This window comes from Scyliorhinus torazame, chromosome 7 (assembly GCF_047496885.1).
Source record: "Scyliorhinus torazame isolate Kashiwa2021f chromosome 7, sScyTor2.1, whole genome shotgun sequence".
In the NCBI taxonomy this organism is placed as follows: domain Eukaryota; kingdom Metazoa; phylum Chordata; class Chondrichthyes; order Carcharhiniformes; family Scyliorhinidae; genus Scyliorhinus; species Scyliorhinus torazame.
Window position 1 is genome coordinate 31,935,423 of NC_092713.1, and position 21,987 is coordinate 31,957,409.

The window sequence follows — 21,987 nt, forward strand, 5'->3', positions numbered from 1 at the left end:
CCCTATGAGAAATGGGTCCTGAAAGTTGCCGGGGTGGCCGTGGACAGATCGGTCACCGATGTCGAGATTGGCCTGCGTCACTGAGGTGGGTAACCACCGACCCCCACCCGGTCACATGTGAGTTGTTCATGCCAGCATGTTGATCCTTCTCCCCGCTGACCACATGGTCATTCTCCCACAGGATCACGCTGGTCCATCCAGGGTGGTCCACCCGAAGCCTTCCAAGCGAACCCCTCGGAGGAGGGCTCGGGTCATGCCTGTCACTCCACCAGCGCAGAGACACACACCTCAGTGGGTGAAAGCAGTGCTCAGGCGTCTGGGGCACATTCTGGTGAGCACCACACAGTTGCAGATCTGCATCGGGTAGAGGCAGGGACATCCAGGGGAGAAGCAGTCGGAGGTTTGCTGGATCCCAGGACCCAGCTGGGTCCCAGTCAGATGCTGAACCTCTGGACCAGGTTTACCTGGAGCTGATGCAGATGATGGAATGTGGCTGAGGGATTCAGAGGCTGGTGCCAGTGACACTCCAGCAGCCCCACAGCCGATTGGAGGAGTCCCAAACGCTGAGGGCGCAGGAGATAGTGCCGACATGCTTGGCACCAAGGCCAACACTGCTAGGGTGGCAACCGCAGCGCAGAACCTGGAACACGACGTCAGCATCATGAGTGGTGGTGTCCAAGGCGTGGTTCTGTCAGTGACAGCCATGGCTGAGGGCCTCGGCAGCATGTCCCAGTTGCTGGCGGACGTGTCCCTAACGCAGGTGGACCTTTCCAAGTCACTGTGGAGTATGTCCCTGACGCAGGAGAACGTGTCCCAGTCTAGGGTGGAACTTGCCGGGACGTTGCGAAGCATGTCCCAGTCTCAGGTGGGCATCGCTGAGGCACTGCAGGAGCAGGTGGACATTGGCAAGGTACTGCAGAGCATGGTCCACTCACAGAGGGGCATTGCCAAGGGCATTGACACCATGGTGCACCTATTGGGGAGCCGCCGGGGCTGGCAGATCCCGATGATGCAGAGGCATCTGGTGCTCAGTCCAGCTGCCCCTCCATTCCGAAATGACCCCCAGGGCCCGAAAGGCACCGACTGGGAGGAGAGGGCGTTGGGATCAACCTGGAGCTGCCCTGCAGGATGGCAAAGGCAGCCACTAGCACAACCACTCGTCTCATAGTCAGCATCTGGAACATGGTGGCACGGCAGGGTATCTTCCCCTAATGAGTGGGCAAGGGCCCTCTGGCCCCAGGGCCCACAGATGATGCCCGCCAGGGGCACCAAAGGCCACTGGACATGGTAAGTAGCTGGATGCCTCCACCTCTGATTTGCATCCTGGGAAACAGCTAGATGTAGTGGCAGAGCACCGAAGGCCAAGCACATTGAGGATCACTGAGAGGTCATGGGGGTGGGGAAAGGCGGTGGAGAAGGGGGGGGTGGGAAAGGGGGGGGTGGGGAAAGGCGATGAAGAAGGGGGATGGGGACTTCCGATGACGGCGGGCGGGAGGCGGCCGCACAATGGAGAACCCCCGCTCGGGAACGGCAATTTCGGGGCTTTAAGCCGGGTCCCAGGGTCCGCGGAGGTGGCAGAAGAAGGGAGAAGGCACGGAGGAGGCACAGTGAAGACACAGGAGGAAAAAAAGAACAAAGAAAAATGTCGAGGGTGAGCAGAAAAACGGCAGAAAAAAACCAGCTGGAGGTCCATCGGGGAGTGAAAAGGTCACCGCGGGGTCACCAGGAAAAATGGAGGCTGGAGCACCAGGGAAGGCCGCACTGCTTACGGCTGAAGAAATAACCAAGGTGATGGCTGCGGAATTTGAAAAGCAGTTGGCGCAGATTGCGAAATGCATGGAGACGGCGAGGAAGGAGATGAGGGAGGCTTTGAGTGTGCTGGTGGAGGAGGCGGTTTCCCCGGTGAGGACGGAGGTGGCGAGCGCGGTGGCGGAGGTGCGAGAGCAAGGGGAGGCGCTGAAGGAAGTGGAGGAGACGTTATTGCAGCACGGTGATCAACTTGCCTCGATGGGGAAAGAGATGTGGAAGGTGATGGATACTAACAAGGATCTGCGAGGAAAAATGGAAGACCTGGAAAATAGATCCAGGTGACAGAACTTGAGGATTGTGGGGCTGCCCGAAGGAGTTGAAGGACCGAAGCCGACTGAGTATTTTGCTGCAATGCTGGCAAAACTACTGGGGGAGGGGGAGGACCCCTCCCGATATGAACTGGATCGGGCTCATCGGTCGTGGAGGCCTGTACCAAAGGCGAGTGAGCCGCCAAGGGCAGTGACTCTGTGCTTCCGTAGGTACAGGGTGAAGGAGAAGGTCCTGAGCTGGGCTAAGCAGAAGCAGGTGGTGCAGTGGGCTGGAGCTGGTATACGCGTATACCAGGACTTTACGGTGGAGCTGGCGAGGAGGCGGGCTGCCTTCAACCGGGTGAAGAGGGCACTGTACGTTAGCAAGGTGCGGTGCGGCATTGTATATCCAGCGAAGCTGAGGGTAACTTACAAGCTCAGGGACTTTTATTTTGGAACGGCGGAAGCAGCAGAGGAGTTTGCGAAAGCAGAAGGACTGTGGCAGTACTGACAAACTGAGGAATGGCCATGTGCCAATGTAACCTCATGACTGTATTTTCTTCTTTTCTGTATCACTGCGCACGGGTGTAGAGATTAAAGGAGCCAAGGTGGTATATATTTGGACGAGGGAAGGGACGGGACTTTCACTCAAAATGAGAGTTCTTTGGGGTGTAGGTGGATATGCGGGGTTTGTGTGCTAAAAGGGGATCTTTGGGCTTTCCTGGGGCCGGGCAAGTGGGAAAGGGTCCCGGGCGGGGGCCTCCACGCTGGCCGGTGTGTGCCAGCCAGTGAACGGGAGTGAGGTGGGGGAGGGGCTGCGGCCATCGGAGCCTGGCAGAACAGGGCCCGAGTGGTCTAGCCGGGGTGGAAAGTTGGGGGAGAAGGAACCAAGGGTAGGGGGAGGGGTTTTACAAGAGGCAGTGGATGGGAGGAGCTGGAGGCCTGGGGTGGGGGGGTGGAGGGTGGGGGGGGATGAGAGCTGTGTAAGGTTAAGGGTGACTACGGGTAATCCCTGATTTATTTTTGTCATTTGTTTATGTAAACATGCGGGTTGAGGTTTGGGGGTTGGTGGGCGGATGGGATCGTTGTTGTTATTATGGGGACTGACATATCTTGCTGATTATTGTTTATTGTTGATGGATGTAAATGTGGGAGAAAATGTGAAAATGGAGGAGAATTTTTAAAAAAAATTTTTAAAGAAGGGGGGTGGGGAAGGGAGGTGGTGTAGGAGGGGGAAGGGGGGGCCGCACCATCAGAGGCTAGGGGCAGTTGGGGTCACTATTGTACAACGATAGAACACGTTGCTGCCTGATGCACGATCAATGACTACTAAAGCGAGGTTGTAGTCCAACTGAAGGTTTTAATAAGCTAGATGTTTCCCCCAGCAGCTCAGGTACAGAAAGAAGGCTGCTGGGGCGGCACGGACTCTTATACCCCGCCTTGCAGGGCGGAGCTAACATACAGCTTGACCAATGGGAAACATACAATATCTACCAATGGTGTTCCAGCATTACTAGGTACCGTAATACCTCTACACAGACTACCACACTGCCGAGACATGTGAAGCCTCTGGCATGTTATTCAGCAAAGCAGGCCGACCTCCAACCCCCTGCCCCTGCCACCCGGACACGGTGGTCCTGGATCTGACGGACTAAGCTACGTCCTGTGTGAAGCGGGCAGGGATGTGGGCCTCCCTGGCCTTCCGGGCATGCCAGATCCTTGCCTGTCCTCTATCCTCTGACTGGTCCTACGGGCCCTCCCCTAAATCGCCCCTCCTCTGGTCCGGCACCTCTTCGCATTCCTCCTTGGAGGTGGCCACATGTTCTTCCTCCTCCACCTCCAGCACATTGCCCTGCTGCTGTGCCAGGTTGTGGCAGGCACAGCTGACCATCACAAAGCGGACGACCCTCTGGGGGGTGTACTCCAGGGCACCACCGGATCGTTCGAAGCAGCGGAACCGCATTTTGGGCAGTCCAATGCACCACTCAATGACTTCTCGAGTGGCGCATGGGCCTTGTTATATTGAGTTTCTGCATCCGTCTCCGGCCTCCATACTGGCATCAGCAGCCAGGTCCTCAGCGGATACCTCTTATTCCCCAAGAGCAACCCAGCCTTGTCACCCTGGGGTGTCCCCCGAAGATGCTGGGGATCTCCGACTGCCCCAGGATGTAACTGTCGTGCACACTCCCGGGGAAGCATGCACACACACACGTGCATGACGTTGAGGTGGTGACTGCGCACAAGTTGGACGTTCAGGGAGTGGAACTCCTTCCTTTAATGTAGAGCAGTCCCTGATACCTGCTGTGCACAAGGCGACATGCATACCATCTAACACCCCCTGGACCAGGGGCATCTGGTGATGGCAGAGAATCCTGCTGCCGGGCATCCTGTTGGGCCTGGCCCAGGTCACAGTTTATATAGTTAGCTTCCCGGGCAAACACAGCATCTGCGTCTTCACAAATACACCTGTGGGCTGTTGGTTAGGAAATTCCACACAAATCCTCACTCAAGCACTGGAATGATCCTGAGGCGTAAACGTTCAGGACTGCGGTGACCTTGACAGCCGCCGGGAGAGGGTATCCTCTTCCTCCACAGGGTGCCAAGTCCGTCTCCTTGTTGCGGCACACATTGTCTGTCATCTGTTCAAACGACCAGTGACGCCTGTACACCATAGAACATAGAACATTACAGTGCAGTACAGGCCCTTCGGCCCTCGATGTTGCGCCGACCTGTGAAACCACTCTAAAGCCCATCTACATTATTCCCTTATCGTCCATATGTCTATCCAATGACCATTTGAATACCCTTAGTGTTGGCGAGTCCACTACTGTTGCAGGCAGGGCATTCCACACCCTTACTACTCTCTGAGTAAAGAGCCTACCTCTGACATCTGTCTGATATCTATCTCCCCTCAATTTAAAGCTATATCCCCTCATGCTAAACATCACCATCCGAGGAAAAAGGCTCTCACTGTCCACCCTATCCAATCCTCTGATCATCTTGTATGCCTCAATTAAGTCACCTCTTAACCTTCTTCTCTCTAACGAAAACAGCCTCAAGTCCCGCAGCCTTTCCTCATAAGATCTTCCCTCCATACCAGGCAACATTCTGGTAAATCTCCTCTGCACCCTTTCCAATGCTTCCACATCCTTCCTATAATGCGGCGACCAGAATTGCACGCAATACTCCAAATGCGGCCGCACCAGAGTTTTGTACAGCTGCAACATGACCTCATGGCTCCGAAACACAATTCCTCTACCAATAAAAGCTAACACACCGTACACCTTCTTAACAACCCTCTCAACCTGGGTGGCAACTTTCAGGGATCTATGTACATGGACACCGAGATCTCTCTGCTCATCCACACTGCCAAGAATCTTACCATTAGCCCAGTACTCTGACTTCCTGTTATTCCTTCCAAAATGAATCACCTCACACTTTTCTGCATTAAACTCCATTTGCCACCTCTCAGCCCAGCGCTGCAGCTTATCTATGTCCCTCTGTAACTTGTAACATCCTTCCGCACTGTCCACAACTCCACCGACTTTCGTGTCATCTTCAAATTTACTCACCCATCCTTCTACGCCCTCCTCCAGGTCATTTATAAAAATGACAAACAGCAGTGGCCCCAAAACAGATCCTGTGGTACACCACTAGTAACTGGACTCCAGTCTGTACATTTCCCATCAACCACCACCCTTTGTCTTCTTCCCGCTAGCCAATTTCTGATCCAAACTGCTAAATCACCCTGAATCCCATGCCTCCGTATTTTCTGCAGTAACCTACCGTGGGGAACCTTATCAAACGCTTTACTGAAATCCATATACACCACATCAACTGCTTTACCCTCATCCACCTGTTTGGTCACCTTCTCAAAGAACTCAATAAGGTTTGTGAGGCACGACCTACCCTTCACAAAACCGTGTTGACTATCTCTAATCAAATTATTGCTTTCCAGATGATTATACATCCTATCTCTTATAAACCTTTCCAAGATTTTGCCCACAACAGAAGTAAGGCTCACTGGTCTATAGTTACCGGGGTTGTCTCTACTCCCCTTCTTGAACAAGGGGACAACATTTGCTATCCTCCAGTCTTCTGGCACTACTCCTGTAGACAAAGATGACTTAAAGATCAAAGCCAAAGGCTCAGCAATCTCCTCCCTAGCTTCCCAAAGAATCCTAGGATAAATCCCATCAAGCCCAGGGGACTTTTCTATTTTCACACTTTCCAGAATTGCTAACCCCTCCTCCTTATGAATCTCAAGCCCTTCTAGTCTATTAGCCTGAATCTCAGTATTCTCCTCGACAACATAGTCTTTTTCCTGTGTGAATACTGATGAAAAATATTCATTTAGCACCTCTCCTATCTCCTCGGACTCAAAGCACAACTTCGCACTACTGTCCTTGACTGGCCCTACTCTTACCCTAGTCATTCGTTTATTCCTGACATACCTATAGAAAATTTAAGGGTTATCCTTGATCCTAACTGCCAAAGACTTCTCATGTCCCCTTCTGGCTCTTCTTAGCTCTCTCTTTAGGTCCTTCCGAGCTAACTTGTAACTCTCGAGCGCCCTAACTGAACCTTCATGTCTCATCTTTACATAAGCCTCCTTCTTCCTCTTGACAAGTGTTTCGACTGCTTTAGTAAACCACGGTTCCCTTGCTCGACCACTTCCTCCCTGCCTGACAGGTACATACTTATCAAGGACATGCAGTAGCTGTTCCTTGAACAAGCTCCACATTTCCATTGTGCCCATCCCCTGCAGTTTTCCTCTCCATCCGATGCATCTTAAGTCTTGCCTCATCGCATCATAATTGCCTTTCCCCCAGATATAACTCTTGCCCTGCGGTATATACCTATCCCTTTCCATCACTAAAGTAAATGTAATCGAATTGTGGTCACTATCACCAAAGTGCTCACCTACCTCCAAATCTAACACCTGTCCTGGTTCATTACCCAGTACCAAATCCAATATGGCCTCGCCTCTCGTTGGTCTATCTACATACTGTGTCAGGAAACCCTCCTGTACACATTGGACAAAAACAGACCCATCTAAAGTACTCGAACTATAGCGTTTCCAGTCAATATTTGGAAAGTTAAAGTCCCCCATAACAACTACCCTGTTGCTTTTGCTCCTATCCAGAATCATCTTTCCAATCCTTTTCTCTACATCGCTGTAACTTTTCGGAGGCCTATGGAAAACCTCTAACAGGGTGACCTCTCCTTTACTGTTTCTAACCTCAGCCCATATTACCTCAATAAACGAGTCCTCATCAAACGTCCTTTCTGCCACCCCCCGCCCCCCCGCTTTTACCACCTTCCCTGAGCTTACTAAAATATCTAAATCCCGGCACCTGCAACAACCATTCCTGTCCCTGCTCTATCCTGTCTCTGCTCTATCCATGTCTCCGAAATGGCCACAACATTGAAGTCCCAGGTACCAACCCATGCCGCAATTTCACCCACCTTATTCCGGATGCTCCTGGCATTGAAGAAGACACACTTTAAACCACCTTCCTGCCTGCCGGTACACTCCTGCAACTTTGAAACCTTACTCATGACCTCATTACTCTCAACCTCTTGTATACTGGAGCTACAATTCAGGTTCCCAAACTCCTGCTGAACTAGTTTAAACCTTCCCGAAGAGCATTAGCATATTTCCCCCCAGGATATTGGTACCCCTCTGGTCCAGGTGTAGACCATCCCATTTTTAGAGGTCCCACCGACCCCAGAATGATCCCCAATTATCCAGAAAGCTGAAACCCTCCCTCCTGCACCATTCCTGTAGCCACGTGTTCAACTCCTCTCTCTCCCTATTCCTCGTCTCGCTAACATGTGGCACGGGTAACAACCCAGAGATAATATCTCTCTTTGTCCTAGATTTAAGTTTCCACCATAGCTCCCTGAATTCCTGCCTTACATCCCTATCCCTTTTCCTACCTATGTCGTTGGTACCTATGTGGACCACGACTTGGGGCTGCTCCCCCTCCCCCTTAAGGATCCCGAAAACACGATCCGAGACATCACGCACCCTGGCACCTGGGAGGCAACACACCAATCGTGAGTCTCTCTCGTTCCTACAGAATCTCCTATCAATCCCCCTAACTATGGAGTCTCCAATGACTAATGCTCAACTCCTCTCCCCCCTTCCCTTCTGAGCAACAGCGACAGACTCTGTGCCAGAGACCTGCACCCCATGGCTCACCCCTGGTAAGTCCCCCCCCCCAACAGTATCCAAAGCGGTATACTTGTTACTAAGGGGAACGACCACAGGGGATCCTGGTACTGACTGCTTCCTCCCAGCCCCTCTCACCGTCACCCATCTATCTTTATTCTTCGGAGTAACTACATCCCTGAAGCTTCTATCTATGACCACCTCTGCCTCCCGAGTGATCCGAAGTTCATCCAGCTCCAGCTCCAGTTCCCTAACGCGATTTCTGAGGAGCTGGAGATGGGTGCACTTCCCACAGATGAAATCAGCAGGGACACTGACGGCGTCCCTCACCTCAAACATTCTGCAGGAGGAACATTGCACTACCTTCCCTGCCATCCCCTCTAGATAAAAAAAGAAAAAGAAAGAAAGAGCTTACCTGTTATTCACTCTCCTTCTCAGCCAGCACTCATTCAGCAATCTCTGCGTCCCGCACGATAACACCTGAGGGAAAATAAAAGAAAAACCACTTGCCAGTCCCTTACTGCAGGATGTGACATCACGGTTCAACTTCTTTCGACTTCTACATGCCCTCGAGCCTTCCTCTTGATCTTTACAGCGGTTGGGTTTTTTTTGGTTAGAGGAGGAGGTAGTGAGGGAAACACTGAAGAAGTGTTTCGGGATTAAGTGTCACTTGACAACAGCTCCTCCACAAACCACCTTCAAGTTAGGGTGAGCACACGGATGTATGCAAATTTCCCCTGCAACAGCCAATCAGCATCTCCACTCTACTGCCCTCTGCTGGATGCTTGTCTTCACTTGAACAGCTAGGGTCTCTTGCTCAGGTACACCTTCAAGTTAGGGTGAGCACACAGACGTATGCAAATTTCCCCACAACAGCCAATCAGCAGCTCCGCTCTACCGCCCTCTGCTGGAGTCCTCCCCGAGCTAGAGGGCGAGCTCGGGGAGGGCCCGCAGGACCAGTCAGAGGATGCAGGATAGGCGGCAGCGGCGAGGGTCTAGCATGATCAGAGGGCCGGGGTGACCCACATCCCTGCCCGCTTCACGTAGGACATGGCTTAGTCTGTCAGATCCAGAACCACCGTCTCCGGGTGGCTGGGGCAGGGGGTTGGAGGTCGGCCTGCTTTGCTGAATAACGTGCCAGAGGCTTCACGTGTCTCGGCTGCAACATGTTTTATTGTTGTACAATAGTGACCCCAACAGCCCCGAGCCCCCGATGGTGCCGTTCCCCTTCCCCATCCCCCTCTAGGTCCCTCCCTGGCTTGATAGGCAGCCGAATCCTCAGGCTGTGGGACGGAGCTGCCCTCTCCGGCATCTGGCCGCCTGGCCAGCCACCAACACCACGATGGCGGCCTCTGCCGGGTCCAAGATATCATCTATCCTGTGTAATATCTGTAAGGAATTGGAGAGGATGAGAGACAGAGAACCAGTGATGGCTTCCAGCTGGGACCCTCCGGTCCCCCACACCCCCCCCCCCCCACCCTTCACAACCCTTGCCAACACTCAGGGTGCCATCCAAAAGCCCTGCATACGCACCCCTGGGCACCGGAGCCTAGATCCTGTACCCCAGGCACCCCCTGGTAACGTAACCTGCATCGGGCGCTGGTTCCCTCCCTGGTGCACACATCCACCTTCTAGCTGCAGGGGTGTCCCCAGTGCTGAGGCCCAGCTCTTGTCTGTTTGGATGGTGACTACTGCCTCTGTGGTGTTGAAGCCTCCAGTGTTCAGGCAGAGTGTCCAGACCTCACAGTCTGATTGGGATGCTAGGCAATACCTCTCACCTGCGACACGGCACGTGTACCCATGGGAATCCACTTGGCAGCTGTGAAATGCTCACATTACCACTATTGCCAATTCCCCCCCCCCCGTTAGATTTCACCCGTTGCGGTTCCTGATTTTGGCCTTTCCCGAGTCTCTCTCAATTGAGAGTGCTACACTGCCAGTAAACCGCATTTAATCGAAGAATGGGATTTAAATTGGTCTTCTTTAACCATAATTATCTTATGCCTTGCATATGCTTTGTAACCAACGAGGAGGAGCTATGGACATGAATCCCTAGAAATTGTCTAGTGGCTTAAAACTGGCAGCAGTTATCCAGCTGGTCTTTTTAGCCGGGCACGAGACAATGACACAGGGAGATCGGAGGAGAAAAATGAAATAGCAAAAATAAATAAAACATCACTTTAAAAAAAACATCAAACCTGTCTTCCAGTGCGTGAGGAATTTACAATGCCAGCAAAGGTAGGGCACGGGACTCTCTGGTCTGCCAGCCCTGTGTTTCTCGGCAATGCGCCCGCGGCAGCAGTGGATTTTCCTTTCCCATCACGTGACGATGGGATTCCCCATCGTGGCCACGCCACGCCACGGGAAACCCGCAGCTGTGGGTGCGCTGCCGGCGGAACAGAGAATCCCGCTGTCGGAGAATCCCGCCACCCAGGATGTTTCTTACTCCTTCTTCAAGAGATTTTATGGTTCAGTGAGTAGCACACCTGCCTCTGAGTCAGGAACTGGGAGTCCCACTCCATGACTTGTTGGCCATGGGTTCACAACGCAGTTCAATCAGGCTTGATAATCATCCTGCTAATCCTCCTAATACTCTCCCACTTCTTAAAAATTCCTACATGGGATGTGGGCATGGTTGGCCTGGCCAGCTGTTTATTGCCCATCCCTAATTTCCCTTGAACTGAATCACGAGCTAGGCCGTTTCGCAGGGCATTTAAGAGCCAACCACACTGGAGTCAGATGTAGGCCTGACCAGCTAAGGATGGCAGATTTCCTTCCCAAAAGGGCATTAGTGAACATAAGAATTAGGAGCAGGAGTAGGCAATTCAGCCCTTCAAGTCTGCTCCGCCATTCAATTAGATCATGGCTGATCGCTTCATGGTCTCAAATCCACCCCCTTACCTGTTCCCCATATCCCTTTAACACTCTTTTTATCAGAGGTATATCTATCTCCCTCTGGAAACCATTTAATGACTCGGATTCCACCGCACTCTGGGACAGCAAGTTCCACAAATTCACCACCCTCTGCGAGAAGTAGTTCCTCCTCATCTCAGTTCTAAATCTACCCCCTCTCAACCTATATCCATGACCTTTCATTCTAGATTGCCCTACAAGGGGGAATTTTTGGTCTACGTTTACTTTATCCATCCTTTTTAGTATCTTATATACCTCGATCAGATCCCCTCTTGTCCTTTAAAAAGCGTGCCCGATCTCTGTGAAGCCGAGATTGCTGATGTGTTTCGACCCCACCCATCTCAATGCTGGTACAAATCACACACCCCCTCCAGTGCTTTAACTTCCTCTTTTCCACAGCAGGAAGAACTTAGCTGCCTTTGATGTGGTGAAGGGCTGTCAATCATTGCAAGAGCTTTTATAAACATTGTGGTTAGCATCAAAGCAAGGTAATGAAGATGCATTCAAGCGTGAAGAGAAAGATCAATGAACAACCCATCAAGCAGCTGTCTCTGGAGGAATAAAACTGTCAATCACTGGCTAATGCAATGTATTGCTGTGTGAAATTGAATGGAAGATCTGTATTTCAAAGGCTGTCAAGGGATTTCAAGTCCTTTGAAGTGTGCCCATTGCAGTGTTAATGTAAGCCTACTTGTGACAATAAAGATTATTATTATAATAGCTGTTGCTTTATACACCTCTGTCTGAGGCAGCAGATGTTAGGAAAGGGTATGTGAAAATGTACTGATCTTTCACTATACTGCCTGGACTGCTCTTCAGTTTGCAGGCAGGAATCTCTGATGGAGGGTCTGATATGGGGTCTGATGGAGTGTCTAATGGGGGAGGGGTCTGATGGGGTTCAGGGTGGGGAGAACAGGATTTGCATTGTGGCAGGAAGGGGGGCCTTCCAATGGACTTTGGGGTCATCTATGTTACACACTAACCCACTTGACCCATCATGGGTTTCAGCATGTCAGGGCCACACTTGAAGGTACTTGCACCAAAGCCTGAGTGGATTCCGGCTGAGAGGCCTGGGACATCATGGCCGCCATTTGCATGAGGCCACTGGCACCGGGTGTGTAGCTCGCTGCCACCCCGTCAGCGGACCGAAGCATCGGAACAGGATTGGTGCCTGGCGCCAATCCTGTTTTTAACACAACGCTCAATCCTCTGCTGGATCGGGAACCCCATTACCGGAGATTTCACCCCATTATTTCAAAAACATTATCAACAAAGTCACCAGAATAAATAGGCCATGCATAACATGACAAAAAAAGCAAATAAAATATTATTTTACTCTGTCAATGCCAAGAGGAAAATTTGCTCTGTTAAATGCATTCAAATTAAATTCATGCGTGTACTATTATGATGAAGTTGTTATCTTGGAACAAGTTAATTCGTGCACTGAAAAATACTGCAAGTGTAATTTTCACCTCCACAGTCATTGTAGCCTCACCGAAGAGCCTGCTAATTGAATGTCAATATTGCAAGTTTGGGAGCTGCCTTGGAAATGATCTTGGGCACAGTGGTTTGACTCCTTGCATGAACAGTCGGATTGATTTATCATCTGGATTATTCCTGTACTGCCCAATGTCTAGTGTAACCCAGGTGGGTAATGATAGGATTCCTTCATGATCTGAACTGGATATTTAACACTCTCACGTGCACTTCTCAATGTGTTTTGGAGGAGACTGGTCATTCTGTATCTTCACACAAAGGGCTTTTTCTGTGAATTATCTTTTCATTAATGTTCGGACAAAGTTACAAACGACTGCATTTTAAAGGATTTGTAGAAATCTTGATTCAAACCTGATATTTCTTGGCAAATTACAGCAGTTGAAAGTACATTGAGATTAAAGCTATTCCCTTCTCAGTCATGTGTTGAGTGTCCTATCGTGCAGCTGCTCACACCACAAAGGCTTGTAACTTGCACTCATTAACCTTTCCGCACTGAAATAAATTATGGGTAAATCATCTCAAACTCACTGTGCACCCCCAATAATAGAAACACAAATTCTGTAAAAGATAGCAACATCTTCTCTGATTCCAGCAATCTATTAAAAGCTCAGTCTGTGTGTTTTGTGACATCAATTGTGCCTTGGACTCACATTTAACAATCCATTATTAAACCTTCAGTGAAGCTGTTCTAATCTTTCAGTCTGTAAATTGTAAACCTTCCTACAGTGTTGGTTACAGATGGCCCAGCACATTTATTTCTGAAAACCTGATTCCGTTTGGATGGTGCAGTAGCTTTCAGGGAGTTCCATGTATCTTGATGTCTTTGGAAAGGCCAAGGTGCTATTGTGCTGACTGCCTCCTTCTTTGTGAATTGCCACCTTGGCGTAGCGAAGAGCCTTGTGCATTCTCTCTTCAACTCTGCTGTTTGAAGATTCTTGCGCCAAGTAGGGCTGCTAAGAGCAGCAAGGTCAGGGAGAGGTGCCAGACGAAGGCAGTCCAAAAAGGTCCTCAACGGCAGAACAGATGAAGGCTGACTGTGCATCTCACCGCCTGCAAAGGCAGAAGACGGCTGCAGTGGTATGTGGTCTTAATCATCTTGGTTTGACAGGTCACAAATATCTGACCGTCAAGATCATGCGGACAACGATGGCGCCCCACGTTAAATGTAATCAAATAATTATTTTTTTACAGTGCCAAAGGAGGCCACTCGGCCGATCGAGTCTGCACCGGCCCTACCCAAGTCCACACCTCCACTCCATCCCCGCAACCCAACCTAACCTTTTTGGACACTAAGGGCAATTTAGCATGGCCAATCCACCTAACCCGCTCATCTTTGGACTGTGGGTGGAAACCGGAACACCCGGAGGAAACCCAGGCAAACATGGGGAGAACGTGCAGACTCCGTACAGACAGTGACCCAAGCCAGGAATCGAACATGGAACCCTGGAGCTGTGAAGCAACTGTGCTAAGCACTGTGCTGCTGTGCTGCCCTGTGCTATCATGCGCAGACTTCTCCCAGAGATCATCTGCCAGATCCTGTGGTGATGCAGGATTGGCAACAGGGACAGGTCCGTGAACCTGGGAGTCCCTGGTCAAGAATCTGAACACTGGCAACAGATGCATGAAGGTCTCTGGATACTTCTGTTGGGACAGAGATGTCTTTGGACTGCAGCTCCTGTGTTTGAGCAGTTCTCAACACAGGGTACTCTCATCGCAAATGGGGAGGGGGATCTAGAAAAGGTGCCCTAAAAAAATAGGCTGTTCCACTTTCTCCAGACTATGGAACCACACCCTATGGGATCATTTGGTCAAAGGAAGAAAACTCTAAATTTTACAACTAGGAATGTTAGAACATTCATGGATCATCTCAAGAGTGACCGTCCAGAAAGACAAACTTCCATCGTATCAGGTAAACTATCAAGACTCCAAATTGACATCACCACCCTGAGTGAGGCCCGCCTGCCAGCAGAGGGGTAGCTGAAGGAACAAGCAGGGCACACACGTTCTACTGGAAAGGAAAGGCTGACAGCAGCCCTCGTGTTCGCCGAGATGGTTTGGCCATCCTGAATAGGATCTTGGATGCTCTGCCAGAACTCCCCAACTATAAATCAAAGAATCATGAAACTCCACCCACAGCTCAGCTATAAATGATATGTCACCATCATCGGCACTTATGTCCCGACCCTGGACTCCGTTGAAGATATTAAGAAAAAGTTCTATTCTGACCTGGATGACTGCCATCCCGAAAGAAAAGATCGTCCACCTGGGGGATGGTTTCAATCTTATTCAAGGTTAGTGAGCAAGCCCGATGTCCATCTGGCAGCTCACTGAGGTGAAAGAGGGACACTCATGAGGCCCACTTGGGCAGCACGGTAGCACAGTGGTTAGCACTGTTGCTTCACAGCGCCAGGGTCCCAGGATCGATTCCGGCTTGGGTCACACTCTGTGCGGAGTCCGCACATTCTCGTCGTGTCCTCGTGGGTTTCCTCCGGGTGCTCCGGTTTCCTCCCACAAGTGTGGCAACTAGGGGATTTTCACAGTAACTTCATTGCAGTGTTAATGTTAGCCTACTTGTGACAGTAATATTATTATTATTACTGGCCTGGATTGTCCATCACTGCTCTGGATTATGTTGACCTCCACATATCAATAAAAATCTATGGTGTACAGGACAGTCGTTGCCACCATTCTCCTGTAATGCAATTACACCTGGACTGTCCATCAATGAAATTCCATTAGCAATGTTTCTGCCGCATCCTCCAGATCTAATGGAAAGATTTGAACAGAATATAGAATCATAGAATCCTTACAGTGCAGAAGAAGACCATTCAGCCCATCGAGCCTGCACCGACCTTCTGAAAGAGAACCCTATCTAGAACTAAGCCCCGGCCCTATCTCCACCTATCCTTTGCACACTAAGGGGCAATTTATCATGGCCAATCTATGTAACTTGCAAATCTTTAGACTGCGGGAGGAAACCGGAGCACCAGAGAAAACCCACACAGACACGGGAAGAACGTGCAAACTCCACACAGACAGTCACCCAAGGAGGAAATTGAACCCGGGTCCCTGGAGCTGTGAGGCAGCAGTGCTAACCACTGTGCCACCGTGCTGCCCAACACTGTTCCAACACAGGTGTCCAGAGACCTTCAGGTATCTGTTGCCAGAAACTAATGTCCTTCTTGAAGCCAGCTCCACAAGCATTCTGGTGGAACGTCTTCAAACTCAACTTTGATGGACTGGACACCACGTCCGGTGGCTGAAAACCATCTCCCCGCCAAGACCCGTTTTCGGGACTCAAATGGGCAATGTTCCAGTGAGGACAAAGAAAACATTTAAAAAACACTGAAACTCTCTTGGAAGCCGGCAGCATTGACTTTAATAACTGGGAGGAGGTTGCTACCAATCGTTCAAAATGACGACAACTTGTCCATCAAACTGCATCATATTTTGAGTCACAACATAAGACCATAAGACCATAAGACATAGGAGCGGAAGTAAGGCCATTCAGCCCATCGCGTCCACTCCACCATTCAATCATGGCTGATTTCAACTCCATTTACCCGCGCTCTCTCCATAGCCCTTAATTCCTCGAGAAATCAAGAATTTATCAACTTCTGTCTTAATGACACTCAACGTCCCGGCCTCCACCGCCCTCTGTGGCAATGAATTCCACAGACCCACCACTCTCTGGCTGAAGAAATTTCTCCTCATCTCTGTTCTAAAGTGACTCCCTTTTATTCTAAGGCTGTGCCCCGGGGTCCTAGTCTCCCCTGCTAATGGAAACAACTTCCCTACATCCACCCTGTCTAAGCCATTCATTATCTTGTAAGTTTCTATTAGATCTCCCCTCAACCTCCTAAACTCCAATGAATATAATCCCAGGATCCTCAGACGTTCATCGTATGTTAGGCCTATCATTCCTGGGATCATCCGTGTGAATCTCCGCTGGACCCGCTCCAGTGCCAGTATGTCCTTCTTGAGGTGTGGGGCCCAAAATTGCTCACAGTATTCTAAATGGGGCCTAACTAATGCTTTATAAAGCTTCAGAAGTACACCCTGCTTTTATATTCCAATCCTCTTGAGATGAATGACAACATTGCATTTGCTTTCTTAATTACGGACTCAACCTGCAAGTTTACCTTTAGAGAATCCTGGACTAGGACTCCCAAGTCCCTTTGCACTTCAGCATTATGAATTTTGTCACCGTTTAGAAAATAGTCCACGCCTCTATTCCTTTTTCCAAAGTGCAAGACCTCGCACTTGCCCACGTTGAATTTCATCAGCCATTTCTTGGACCACTCTCCTAAACTGTCTAAATCTTTCTGCAGCCTCCCCACCTCCTCCATACTACCTGACCCTCCACCTATCTTTGTATCATCGGCAAACTTAGCCAGAATGCCCCAGTCCCGTCATCTAGATCGTTAATATATAAAGAGAACAGCTGTGGCACCAACACTTTGAACCCTGCGGGACACCACTCGTCACCGGTTGCCATTCCGAAAAAGAACCTTTTATCCCAACTCTCTGCCTTCTGCCTGACAGCCAATCGTCAATCCATGTTAGTACCTTGCCTCGAATACCATGGGCCCTTATTTTACTCAGCAGTCTCCCGTGAGGCACCTTATCAAAGGCCTTTTGGAAGTCAAGATAGATAACATCCATTGGCTCTCCTTGGTCTAACCTATTTGTTATCTCTTCAAAGAACTCTAACAGGTTTGTCAGGCACGACGTCCCCTTACTAAATCCATGCTGACTTGTCCTAATCTGACCCTGCACTTCCAAGAATTTAGAAATCTCATCCTTAACAATGGATTCTAGAATCTTGCCAACAACCGAGGTTAGGCTAATTGGACTATAATTTTCCATCTTTTCCCTTGTTCCCTTCTTGAACAGGGGGTTACAACAGCGATTTTCCAATCCTCTGGGACTTTCCCTGACTCCAGTGACTTTTGAAAGATCATAACTAACGCCTCCACTATTTCTTCAGCTATCTCCTTTAGAACTCTAGGATGTAGTCCATCTGGGCCCGGAGATTTATCAATTTTTAGACCTCTTAGTTTCTCTAGCACTTTCTCCTTTGTGATGGATACCATATTCAACTCTGCCCCCTGACTCTCCGGAATTGTTGGGATATTACTCATGTCTTCTACTGTGAAGACTGACGCAAAGTACTTATTTAGTTCCTCAGCTATTTCCTTGTCTCCCATCACAAAATTACCAGCGTCATTTTGGAGCGGCCCAATGTCAACTTTTGCCTCCCGTTTGTTTTTAATGTATTTAAATAAACTTTTACTATCATTCCTAATGTTACTGGCTAGCCTACCTTCATATTTGATCCTCTCTTTCCTCATTTCTCTCTTTGTTATCCTCTGTTTGTTTTTGTAGCCTTCCCAATCTTCTGACTTCCCACTACTCTTTGCCACATTATAGGCTTTCTCTTTTGCTTTAATGCATTCCCTAACTTCCTTTGTCAGCCATGGCTGCCTAATCCCCCCTCTGATAACCTTTCTTTTCTTTGGGATGAACCTCTGTACTGTGTCCTCAATTACTCCCAGAAACTCCTGCCATTGCTGTTCTACTGTCTTTCCCACTAGGCTCTGCTCCCAGTCGATTTTCGTCAGTTCCTCCCTCATGCCCCTGTAGTTACCTTTATTTAACTGTCACACCTTTACATCTGATTATACCTTCTTTCTTTCAAATTGGAGATTGAATTCTACCATATTATGATCACTGCCTCCTAAGTGCTCCCTTACTTTAAGATCTTTGATCAAGTCTGGCTCATTACATAACACTAAGTCCAGAATGGCCTGTTCCCTCGTGGGCTCCATCACAAGCTGTTCCAAAAAGCCCTCCTGTAAACATTCAATGAATTCCCTTTCCTTGGGTCCACTGGCAGCATTATTTACCCAGTCCACCTGCATATTGAAGTCCCCCATGATCACTGTGACCTTGCCTTTCTGACATGCACTTTCTATTTCGTGGTGCATTTTGTGCCCCCGGTCCTGACCACTGTTAGGAGGCCTGTACATAACTCCCATTATGGTTTTTTTGCCTTTGTGGTTCCTCAACTCTACCCACACAGACTCCACATCATCTGACCCTATGTCATTTAGTGCTATTGATTTAATTTCATTCCTAATTAACAAGGCAACCCCGCCCCCTCTGCCCACCTCCCTGTCTTTTCGATAGGTTGTGAATCCCTGGATGTTTAAATGCCAGTCCTGAACCCCCTGCAACCATGTCTCTGTGATGCCTACCACATCATACCTGCCAGTCACAATCTGGGCCACAAGCTCATCTACCTTGTTCCGTACACTGCGCGCATTTAAATATAGCACCTTTAATTCTCTATTGACCGTCCCTTTTTGTTTTCTTAGTGTGGTGGACCTTGGTTTACTGAGCCTTTCCATACACTGTGTCATATTTTGTGGGATGGGGACTATCATAACCTCTCCTGAGTTTTGTCTTTTCGTGTTTTTTTGTATTCCTAAGCAGCTATTCTTCCCACTGATTACTTCACCTCTTGGTTCCCTGACTTTCCCTTCCCCCCCAATCTTTAGTTTAAAGTCCTATTGACCACCCTATTTATTCTTTTCGCCAGAACACTGGTCCCAGCTCGGTTCAGGTGGAGACCATCCCAACGGTATAGGTCCCCCCTGTCCCAAAACTGATGCCAGTGTCCCATGAAAAGGAACCCCTCTTTCCCACACCACTCTTTCAGCCACGTGTTAACTTCCCTGATTCTTGCCTCCCTATGCCAATTTGCACGTGGCTCGGGCAGTAATCCGGAGATTATGACCCTTGAGGACCTGTTTTTTAATTTGAATCCTAGCTCTTTATAATCTCTAAACAGGTCCTCTTTCCTAGACTTGCCTATGTTGTTGGTACCGACATGGACCACAACAACTGGATCCTCCCCCTCCCTCTCCAATATCCTTTCAAGCCGGTCAGAGATGTCCCGCACCCTGGCACCGGGCAGGCAACATACCATGCGGGACTCTTTATCCTGCTCACAAAGGATACTACCTATCCCCCTGATAATAGAATCCCCTACGACTACAACTTGCCTATTTACTCCCTCCCCTTGAATGGCCTGCTGAACCATGGTGCCTTGGTCAGCTGACTCATCCTTCCTGCAGCCCTGTTCGCCATCCACACAGGAAGCAAGTGCCTCATACCTGTTGGACAGAGTCAAGGGCTGAGGCTCCTGAGTTCCTGACTGCTGGTTCCCTTTACCTGCCTGACTTGCAGTCACACCCTGCTGTCCCTGGCCACTGGCAGGATTTAAACTACTTACTCTGACAGGTGTGACTGCCTCCTGAAACACAGTGTCCAGGTAAGTCTCCCCCTCCCGGATGTGCCTCAGTGTTTGAAGCTCAGACTCCAGCTCATCAACTCTGAGCCGGAGATCTTCGAGCAGCCATATGATAGGGCATACGAACATCTTAATGATAGGGCAGAGAAGGAAAGAAAAGGAATGATATCCTGCACTCTGGATCCCACTACTTCCCATGTGTCCAAAGATCTGCAGGTCGAGAATGAGCTTGTCCAGTCACATGAAGATCCATGGCAGAAATTCGCAACCCTGCGTAGGCATCGCCCTCGAATTGAGGGTCAGCCGGCGACTGTACGAGATTTCCACATAGCTTGTTTCATTGGATGTAAAACCAGGAACTTATTGTCAAACAGCATATATAAAGTAATTATATTCCTCAGAAAATTACATTATCAGGTAAGAAAATACTTGGTAGGGATACAAAGAATTATGGGTAGAAGCAAAGAATAAACTCTGATTTATTATCGCAGTTTATCAATTTACCCGGATTTCCCAAAGTACCTTATCACTGATGGATGGGCAGTACGGTGGCGCAGTGGGTAGCACTGCTGCCTCACGGCACTGAGGACCCGGATTCGATCTGGGTCACTGTTCGTGTGGAGTTTGCACATACTCCCCGTGTCTGCGTGGGTCTCACCCCCACAACCCAAAGATGTGCAGGGTAGGTGATTGGCCACGCTAAATTGCCCCTTAATTGGAAAAAAATAATTGGGCACATAAAATTTTTTTTTTTTTTTAAATCACTGATGGATTACTGTATTACATTAACAAATGTTGAAGCTAATTTACAAACAACAAGATCCAACACACAGCAAATAACTTAACAACTACATAATTTGTTTTCGTTGATGATGGTTGAAGGAGGAATGTCAGAATGGGTGTGATGTGATTAATTTTGGTAGGAGGGGCTAGGTGACTGTATCCGGGAGGATGGACTTGACCTGGGCGTGTGGGAGTCACATGGAGCTGTGAGCTGCGGGGGAGAGACTGAGCACTGGACCCCATAGTTCCACGGTGTGTACCCGGGGGGAGGGTTTTCCACGGTCCCCGTGGTTTTCCTCAGATGTTTCCCACTCCCGGTCGAGGGAGTCCGGCTCCAACAGGCCAAGATCAATGTGGTTTTGGATGGCAAAGGCCTTGCCACTGGTACCTTGTACATCGCCGAGTGCTGACTATCTTGGGTTGATAGATGCCCCTGTTTATGCACAGGGGCACTTGAATGTGATGATGAATGACAAGCTGGGAGCCAAGGAATGTAAAGAAACAAATACAGATGAAAAGACCCCTGATGGAGAGGAGAAGGAGGAGAAGGCGAAGGAGGAGGAGGAGGAGGAGGACGACAGTGATCTAATCACAGAGGTTTGACTTGTGCCTGTGGATAAAACAGCCTTGGAGCCATTGTTTACAGCAACGTGCGATTTCCAGGCTCTACACCCTGACCCGGGTGACACTAATTCGGAGAATGATTGTGAGGAGGAAGATAAAGAGGAAGAGGAATATGATGTGGAAGCACATGAACGAGGACAAGGAGATGTTCCCACATTCTACACGTACAAGGAAGGCTTCTCCCATTTGAACCCTGAGGGACAGGCAACCCTGCAGAGACTTGAAGGCATGTTAGCTCAGTCAGTCAGTCAACAGGCCTTTCATATGGCTGGGGTGGGCATAACCTTCAGCAGTTGACACTGAAGATGGAATGGAGATGGATGCTGCTCCAGGAGAAGATGAACAGTTCGACGACGCTGACATCAATCACTGACAGGCCTCAATAATCGGCAAGTGTCTCTGCATCTCATCGTGATATGTCAGTGGCCAACCTGATTAACGGAAGATGAATAATTAACATTGGAAGGAAACAAAGACAGCTGCCTATCTGGTTTATATGTATCAAAACTGTTGGGGGGTAAAATGTGTCCTGTATTGACAGCTACCACTTAAATGTATCGATATTCATAGAATTTACAGTGCAGAAGGAGGCCATTTGGCCCATCGAGTCGGCACTG

At 49.4% G+C, this 21,987-nt stretch overlaps 1 pseudogene; it reads left to right on the plus strand.

Moving 5' to 3' along the window:
- The first annotated feature begins 724 nt into the window (after window positions 1-724).
- Window positions 725-21,743, plus strand: LOC140427244 (methylosome subunit pICln pseudogene; annotated as a pseudogene).
- The last annotated feature ends 244 nt before the right edge of the window (window positions 21,744-21,987 follow it).